This window comes from Rissa tridactyla, chromosome 1, assembly GCF_028500815.1.
Source record: "Rissa tridactyla isolate bRisTri1 chromosome 1, bRisTri1.patW.cur.20221130, whole genome shotgun sequence".
NCBI lineage: Eukaryota > Metazoa > Chordata > Aves > Charadriiformes > Laridae > Rissa > Rissa tridactyla.
Window position 1 is genome coordinate 116,597,368 of NC_071466.1, and position 9,949 is coordinate 116,607,316.

Genomic DNA, 9,949 nt, shown 5'->3' on the forward strand with positions numbered 1-9,949 from the left:
AGCCTTACCCTGCCCTTACGCATAGTGCTGGAAATCACTGAGGCTATTTTCTCCTAAACGTACTCATTCTCTTATTCTACAATCAAATCATTGAAGGGTTTTCATAATGGGTTCAAAAGGAGGGGTTTTAAAGTAATAACTTGTAAAGAAAATAATAATGATGATGATCAACTGTTTGTGTTGATTATGAAGAGGAGGAAAATCTTTAATTGCTGGACTGAATTCTTTATCACTTCCTCTTTTTCTCCTTTCTATGCATATTGATTAATGTTAGTAAATATGCAGTTGCACATGTTGTCCTTTTTCAGTGAAAGCTTATCCCCCTGTGTAGCTTCCATAGAAATATGCAAATATGACCTACAATCCTCTGCTTCTGCCTAAAGAGTGAGCCAAGAGAGTGAACTCATGGATTAGGGGATTCATATATGTCCTGCTTCCATAAAAGTTGGGTACAATATGCCTATTGATTTCAGAAGAACAAGGCTCAAGTCCGTAATGCACATGTTTTGAGTTGCTATTTAGCTCTTTTCCAGCGGAATTATAAAGCATTCCTTGTGCATCCTTTACTTTTAGCCTAGATGTTTTATAACTACAAAAAACCTTCAGTTCAGCAGGAAGTTTCCTAGAATAAATAGTATGGCCTAATTTGTGAAAGGACTATAACGACTTCATCTGTTCATAGCCAGTGTAAGTGCACTCTCCTAGGAACTCCAGCGTACCCTGCTCTTACCCTGGCAGTTGAGGGCCTTGGGAAGGATATATTTGACTGGTTCAGAAATACAACCACGAACCTGTAAACAAATTCCATGGGAATTAAACATATTGCACCGATGATGAGACACATTGACTTCATTTAATTTCCTCATTAATAACTTTAAACAAGACAAAATGCATATTGTAATGTTAGGTACATGACACTTGCATGTTGCTATGCCTATATACTTACAAAGTATTCAATGTGTACTTAGTGGCGCTTAAAAAATGTCATGTACAATTCTTCTAAACATTCTTACAGGGTTCCCATTTGCACTTCATCTTTCAGAAAAGTCTTGTCAGAAAAATGTCTGATGAATATTATTGAAAAAAATAAAATTTCAATTTTAGTTATCTGTTGGACATTTCTGAATTGTCTATTCATTTAATACATTTCCTGGTGCTTGCCACCTTGGCAGTGGTGTTGATTTAGACCAGTGGCTGTACACACAGACTGTTCACTGGGCAGATTCTGCTGTTTCTCGTAGAATTGTTATAATCACATACTTCTCTAAATATTAATTCTGATATTTTAAACAGTTATCCCAGAAAATAATCTGTGAGACACTGGTATTTTACACATGATCACAAATTGTATTATTTTATTTGATGTCTGTATACTATTTACTGTGTATTGCTTTATAGTTTCTTCTGACTGACAAAGTAACAACTTTTGGAAGCTGTCCTCACTGTGGGAGAAATTCATCCTTATGAAGAGGTCAAGTGCTGAAAATGCATTTAAGCCTGCGGGACTTAACTGGTGGCTTAGCCCTCTTGAAGGAGCTCGAGAACTCATGCAAGGTTTTCTATACCACTTACCGTGCTTGAGTTGATGTTACAAAGGGCAAGAAGGCCACTGGTCTCAAAGGGAAAGAGTCAAAAGTCACAGGGAAGAGGAAATTCTGAGAGGGTCCGTGTTTATGAAAAAGAAACAAGTCCCAGATGCAGAGAGAGACACTAACGGAGTTTGGTACCTCTGTGCGGAGGATATCCCAGCGCTCTTGAGCATCTCTGATGACAGAGTTTTCCTAAACTGACTAAACTAAGCTGACCTAAAGTAAGCAGGCAATCGGTAAATGTAGAGCCCTGTTGCATCCAGCAGATTTATTCTCGTCTTTATCACTTCTTGTCACTAAACCAAAATATGTCCCCTTAAGCAATTTTTGATGTGCAATAACATACTTTTTAAATACCGCAATGATGCAGAATTCCACGTGATCCTCAAAGTCACATGCCCGTGATTTAGGACAAAACTTGCTGGAAATCTACAGTGTACCCAAGGAAAATGACACAGTCCGGCAAATGACACAGCCCACCACTGGATTTGTAGTTTTCTGCATTCAGGCTGTAATTCTTTCAGTCCTGTCCTGTTTTCTTTCAACAGGCAAAGGTAACCGCGCTTTGCTCTGTTCCTTGCCCTGGCGGAGGTCGATTCTTACAGTGATCACCCTGACCTGGTATGTCCCTCAAGCGATTCTCTTTGAAAAAAAGAGCCCTAAATCTATAAATGCTGGTAAGGGGTCTCTTTCATCAAGAGCCAACAAAATACCCGCCCTCCTCCCCACCTTCTGTACTAATAAAAAACAGCAGTCCCTTTTGGTCTGGGATTTTGGTTTGGGTTGGGTTCGTTTGGTTTGGTTTGGTTGGGGGGGAGTTTGCAATAGGAATACTGTAAGGGGAAACAAACATGATTTCTTTTAAACTGTAAAGGCTGCTTGAAATTTCATTGAATACTGAGAATAATTTAATTGAATACAGAGTCTCTGTACCAGACGGCACATGTATAACGTCACGGCATTATACACTGATGTGAAAGAGAGTCTACTTACCCCTTTCAATAGTCATCAGGCACCTATATGGAGATATACACACTTTTTCAAAAGTAGTGTTACAGAGCAACACTTGGCCAACCTCTGTTGGTACGTGTAAGGTAAGGGTAAGTGCAATTAGTGAAACTCAGAGATAATCAAGTGAGGATAATGAAGATGATTCCTTGCTTGACAAAAGAGTTATACTACATTGCCTTCTGGTTCTGTTTCAAGCACTTGGCAACATCCTGAGCCACGGGAGGGCACTTTTGATTAGCTCTGGGCTACTTACTTGCCCTAGATCTTGCTCCTGCTGAGCTCGTAGCAATAGCTTCTCTGCTGTTCAAGGCTAAGAGGCTGGGGCCCTATTGATTCTGCAAGCTGCATGCAGGAAGAAGAGAAGACAGAGAGTGTTTTTAAGCAAGCCGGAAAGATTTTGTAGAAAGAGGCCTCTTCTTTATTCTGTGGCAACTTACAGGAAATTAGCACTAATGTCAGCTGGTAAGGATAGTAACCGTCCCTGCTTGGTGTATTGTGGGGGAGCACATCCTCCGGGTTGTGCCAGCTGGCTGGATGAAAGGGGGAGGGAGCGGAGAGAGGAGGCAAAGCTGTGCACATGCCAGGAGCGTGGGGGACAGGTTTGTCCCTCTGTGGGCGTAGGACCAAAGGGGAGCCCGTTTCTCTTCTTTTCAGTCTGTATTCACTTCTAGAGCTTTAGCTACAAGGGGTGCAAAAAGAAACTGCTCCCACCAGCAGAATCACAGAGCTACTGAACGGTAAGAAACATTCTCCGAAACACTGATGCCAACACCTGGCAAACAGGCTTTGAGTCGATTGAATTTATAGAGAGGTGGGAATTTATAAGATACAAAGAAAGGAAGAAGAAGCAGCAAACAAATCAGAATTTGGACCTTGACAGATGAAGCTGGATAGAAAGTACAAGTAATTGAAAAGGAAAAAATACCTTTTGCAAGGGCTTTTAGTTCCGTATCAGAGCATTAGCCAGCTCTGTCTCGGGACAAGGAAAATATTTCACATAGTTCTGTAATTTTTCCAGTGCATTTTCACTTTTTCTTGGAGCATCTAATGCTAACCTCAGAGGCAAAAGTGCATATACCATGATGTGATCCAGTTAAAGTACATCATTATATTGCACTCACTAACGTAACATGAAATTACCCTCCAGAACTGCAGTTAAGAACATGACTAACAGCTGTCATTTTTATTTTCTCATCCACTCCCTGTGGAGGAGTGTGTGTGCGATGAAGCATTGTGGTTTGTTTATTTATTTATTTATTTTCATATTTCCCCTATGTTTATGTAAGAAGTTTAGATTAAAAAAAACACTTTGTACTCGGAGAAGAAACCAATACAGTTTGATGGTCCCTTCTTCCTGTGAGAGTCAATGCTCCAGTTGAAACTAATCCCTGTAAAACCTTCATTGTGATAGAGGAATAAAGTTATTGATGATGGTCTACATTTGTGAGCTCTAAGGAGACTTTCAGCTACATGGAAATCCAAGACCTTGGACTAAATTCCAAAAACTATAGGAAGCCAACGTAGGCTGCAGGGAGCAGGCGGAGCTTGCTTGTTACTAAGAAGATGGATCCAAGTTTTGCTTACCTTTGAGGGTGTGTGAGGATGTTCTTCATGGCCAGCTGTATTGCACTGCTGTGTCCCACCTGAGAAGTCACATAGATGAATTGCTGCCACCACCTTCAAATCCATTTATTGCCTAAAGGTGGTAAAAAGCAATGGTCATGGCTGCTGCTGTAGAGGAGGATAGCAGTACTCCTGTCGGAAGGGTAGCAATGCCGCTGGGTCAGTTTGGGGCCTGTTTTTGGCAGACTGACCCCTAGAAGTTATTTACCTGGAAGCAATTGAGGTTGGCACCCTCTTCATGCAGCTAGCACGTGAATGCAGCGCATCTGACCAACCAGCCCCCTGTCTGTGTGGGGAAGCTGAAGCTGATGTAGGAGAGGATTAATCCTGTGGGACTGGACAGCTGCAAGATGGAGGTATAGAATCATAGAGTCATTTAGGTTGGAAAAGACCCTTGGGATCATCGAGTCCAACCATCAACCCCACTCTACAAAGTTCTCCCCTACACCATATCCCCCAACACCACATCTAAATGACTCTTAGACATTCAGGGATGGTGACTCCACCACCTCCCTGGGCAGCCTATTCCAGTGTCTGACCACTCTTTCTGTGAAGAATTCTTTCCTAATGCCCAGCCTAAACCTATCCTGCTGCAGCTTGAACCCATTCCCCCTTGTTCTATCACTAGTTACCTGTGAGGCGAGACCAGCACCAACCTCTCTACAGTGTCCTTTCAAGTAGTTGTAGAGAGTGATGAGGTCTCCCCTCAGCCTCCTCTTCCTCAAACTAAACAGTCCCAGCTCCTTCCATTGCTCCTCATAAGATTTATTCTGCAGGCCCTTCACCAGCTTCGTTGCCCTCCTCTGCACTCGCTCCAGCACCTCGCTATCTCTCTCGTATTGAGGTGCCCAAAACTGGACACAATACTCAAGGTGTGGCCTCACCAGTGCTGAGTACAGGGGGACAATCACCTCCCTCCTTCTGCTGGTCACACTATTGCTAATGCAAGCCAGGATGCCATTGGCCCTCTTGGCCACCTGGGCACACTGCTGGCTCATGTTCAGCCGCTTGTCAATTAGAACCCCCAGGTCCTTTTCTGCCAGGCAGCTCTCCAGCCACACTTCCCCAAGCCTGTAGTGATGCATGGGGTTGTTGTGGCCCAAGTGCAGGACCTGGCACTTGGCCTTGTTGAAGCTCATACCGTTAGCATTGGCCCATCAATCCAATCTATCCAAGTCTCTCTGTAGAGCCTCCCTATCCTCATGCAGATCAACACTCCCGCTTAGCTTCGTGTCATCTGCAAACTTACTGATCATACACTTTATGTCCTTATCAAGACCATCAACAAAGATGTTAAACAGAAATGGTCCCAACACTGAGCCCTGAGGGACACCACTTGTGACCAGCCGCCAGCTGGATTTAACTCCATTGACCACCACTCTTTCGGACCATCCATCCAGCCAGTGCTTGATCCAGCAGATCTTATGCTCCTCCAGGCCATGAGCAGCCAGTTTTTCCATGAGAATTCTATGGGGGACAGTGTCAAATGCTTTTCGAAAGTTTAGGTAGACAATATCCACAGCCTTTCCCTCGTCCAATAATCGGGTCATCTTGTCATAGAAGGAGATCAGGTTCATCAGGCAGGACCTGCCTTTCATAAACCCATGCTGACTAGGCCTGATCCCCTGCTTGTCCATTATATGACTTGTAATGGCACTCAAGATGATCTGCTCCGTGACCTTCCCTGGTACCGAGGTCAGACTGACAGGTCTCTAGTTTCCCGGATCCTCCTTTCTGCCTTTCTTGTAGATGGGCGCTACATTTGCCATCCTCCAGTCCATTGGGACCTCCCCAGTTAGCCATGACTTCGGGTAAATAATGGAAAGTGGCTTCGCGAGCACGTCTGCCAACTCTTTCAGCACTCTTGGATGTAATCCATCCGGTCCCATAGCTACTACCGTCCGGTTTCCCATAACTACTCCTCGGGTGCCTCATGCTGGAAAAACCAACGTCAGTACCTTCCCCTTTTACAGCGACCCCTGTGCAGCACAGGAAAATCTCTTTAAGAGCTACGCCATTTCACAGAGTAGAAGGGAAGAGGGTCACTAGGTCATTACAAAGACTCTGATTTACACATCATAAGCTTCTCCCCTGACAGGTGCTTTAGGAACTGTAAGAAGTCTGTTCACATTTGATATCACAAGTTACTGAAACATGAATGCAGGGTCTTATTCTGGTTCTGTTTGAAATTAGCAGTGGGCTATAATTTAGGGTTTTAATTTTTCAGGTTGTATGAGCTCATAAACACACAGGCACAGGCGCACAGAAACATACACACATAAGCACAGCACTTATTTCATGTATTTTTCTATGCCTTTTTCTTACCCCGGTAGATATCATCCACTTGCCCCACTACTCCAGGCCCATGATTTTATATCTATCCTAGTCTGTCAGGACACAGCTTTCTCTTTTTCATGTTTGTTTTACACCTGTTCAGCTGCCTGTGATGCTTTGTGTGGCACAGGTAGACTAACTTCAGGTTTACTTATTGATCAGCAACTTTCGTTGAAAATTTCTCACCAGGAGGCATATTCAGGCTTTCTAAAGCAGGCCCTAATATGTAAAAAGGAGGGTGGGGGAAAACATTTTGGATTTTCCCACTGCACTCAGGACAGCTAGATTGTATTCAGTGAAGTGGGAGAGAGATCCGACGTTGGTGCGTGAAGCTGCTGATGGCTGCACCCAGGATGGGAAGGAAGCTGTTGGTTGTGTAGCTCCTTTTTGGCTCTGCTGCAGCTTGGCAGAGCGTCTGTGTCAGCAGGAGCACCAGATCAGGGCATTATTTGTCCACCAAATCATATACTTTTCTCTGCCAACATCATTCTTTATTTCTTGCAGAGTGGGAGGGAAATAGTGTGGCTTGTTTCAATGCCCCTGGGGCCTTGAATCTAAGTTTTCGTTCAGGAAATGAATCGTGATCATCCTGCCTTGCTGTAGGGCAAAAAGAGGCTATACAATATTTCCCTTTAATGCACAAAGCTAACAAATAACCGCTCCTGTAAGGACCTGGGAGCAGGGTGAAGAGAATAATATAGGCTGGGTGGGCTGAAGAAGAACAGTAAATACAACGAAAGTGAAAACAGAAGAGTGTTGTCAGGAGGACATGCTGCAATACCTCACCCAGCACCATGGGTCTCACGAGGTTCACAATTAAAGAAGGGGGATGTAGCTAAAGGTTCAGATAAGACTACAAAAACTGCTAAGGGCTCGGGGAGGGAATTAAACAGAAATTTCAAAGCAAAGGCAGAGAGAGGGAAAGGCCTAAGAAATAAGATGATGGCAGACTGACAGAGTGTCATTCGGCTCTGCTGATATGCCTTAAGGTCCCCAGAGCTGGGACTGAGGAGGCGTCACATCGAGTTCCCAACAGAAAGGACTTCCACTGTCACTCACAGGCGGCCTTTGAACTGATCAAAAGGTACTGCTAAAAACACAGACTGAAGTCAGGCATCCAAGAGAGAGCAGGTCGCCTACAGGCAACACCTTCAGCATAAAATATGTAGCAGACAATAAAGCAGAAGGCAGTTGCTCGAGGTTCCTGTAGCTGCAAGAGACTCCCTCCTCGTAACTGGTGGGAAATGATGACATTGTCTAAAGCATTCTGTGTTCTTTCGGGGTATAAATTGGAACAAGCACATTTGATATAAATATTTACATCTGCATAACCCCCCTCCCTGACCATGCTGGAGACATAAGGAGCTCAGCAGCAACGTCTTCAGGCCAATGCTCTGCTTCAGCTTTCACAAGAAAATGGCAAGTGCAGCCATAGCCTTTGCCACCAGCTGCCACCCACTTACTTGGGCGCTTGCGAAGAAGACAGACAGGCGGTTACTCTCTGACAAAGGCAGAGGCATTCTCACTTCTTTATAGCTAAAAGGAACTCTAAAACTCCTCTGTTAAATTCATAGTGAAAGAGGCTAAACCTTGGTGCACTATTAATATGCTCAAGAGACAAAACTTGGAAATCTCTCACCTTCTTATATACCTCGGGCAGGAATTTCCTTCCCAGAAATAATCTGCTTTATAACAAGGCAATGAAATTTGTTACAATTAGCCAAAAGAAAGGAGTGAAGACCATTGTCAGAGTTTCATGAGCCACAGAGTTCATTGTACAAGTCATGAAATTCTCTTGCAAATGGAAATGAAGTATTCTGTAGAAAGTGGGATTATTATATATGAAGATAAAGGAAAGCCCTTGCTTCCCCATATCTGTAACGAATGAGCTAATTTATGGATTGATTTAGTTTTTCTAATAAAAAACAACAATGCCTTGTCAGACATCACTTATATATGAAACAAGGTGAAATAGAGAACCACAGAAATATATCTGAATTATATCAAAGCTGTCTCAGTTTAAAATCAGCCTAACTCCCCGGACTTCTGTGAAATTACTCCTTATTCAGATGGATGTAAGTAACCATAGAACCCAGTTACTGCTTTTGCGAAGTGCTGGACGTCGTGTCATCCTGGGGCAAGGAACGAAGAACGGTTTAGTTCAGACTTTTTTCTTTTTTCTTTTCCCCCTTTTTTTCCCCATTTGAATGACCTTTTCTGTCAAAGTTCGCATTAGGCAGCAGCAGAGACATCTGAAAAAAATGCATGAAGTGTTACAGTCCTGCTGATTCTGCCCCGCACCTCATCTAGACTCGGAAAAAATCAGTAGCGTGTTAATGCACTGACCTCTTCCAAGATGCAGAGACAGCTATACAGCTTGTTTCTAAGCTAATGCATAGAAATTGGGAGTGGGAGGGTATTGGGAAGGATGAGTGTCTGGCACAGTCGTATACTGGTAGTGAATTGTTCATGTTTCAAGTTAGAAAATGTGCAATTGCAGCTGGACAGGGAAAAAAACCAACCTTAAAATAATGGGGGGACTGGGTATTTGCTTGCTTGTTTGTTTTCTCTGAAGGCCTATATATTTACTGGAAGTCACAAGAAAGTAGGCACTTTTTTTTGATGATAGATTACAGGAGGATTTGGCAAATATGACAGCGGAAAACCATGAGCAGATATTCCTAAGAAGAAGTTGTTATGTGAAAGAATTGTGGGACTGCAGGGAAAGGGCAGGGAATGAAACGTCCTCATAAAATTCACAAGGCAGAGCTGCTTTCAGTAGCTGTGCTAAGCTCCAAGAAATGCAAATGGCTGATTTTTAGAAGCGCAGGGCCCAGTACGGTGTGAATAACCCACATCCCCTTGCTCCTTGCTGGCCAAGCAGCCACGCTGATGCTCGGTTTGCTGTGAAAAACGAACTCCTTTGCTGGTACAGAGCTGGCACCAAGAACCGGCTACATCTTGTATGATGGGACTGATCTAACAGCTTCATCTGGCTGGTACAGGATTACGACAGCGTTTCCTTAGCAGAGAAGTAGGCTTTAAACTGAAATCAAAAGTGGCTCTGTAAGACTCCTGTGAGAAAGGTCCCTTTGCAAATCATCTTTCACCAGGAGGCATTCCCTCTCCCCTGAACTGATAAAAAATACTAATAAAAGTATAAAAAAATATTTCTAGGTCATCCCTTAGCTTCTTGATAGTCACTATTCTTTCCTCAATTTATTCGTACGAGGTACTAATACATGAAAATTTCCTGTAGGAAAGATCTGATGTTCAAAAACCCAAGAAAACTGGAAAGAAAGAAGGGTTTAAATGGCATGCGAACTTTTGCTTTGGTTTTTGTTTGTTTGTTTGTTTGTTTTTTAAACACAAATACAATCTGGAAGTACCTG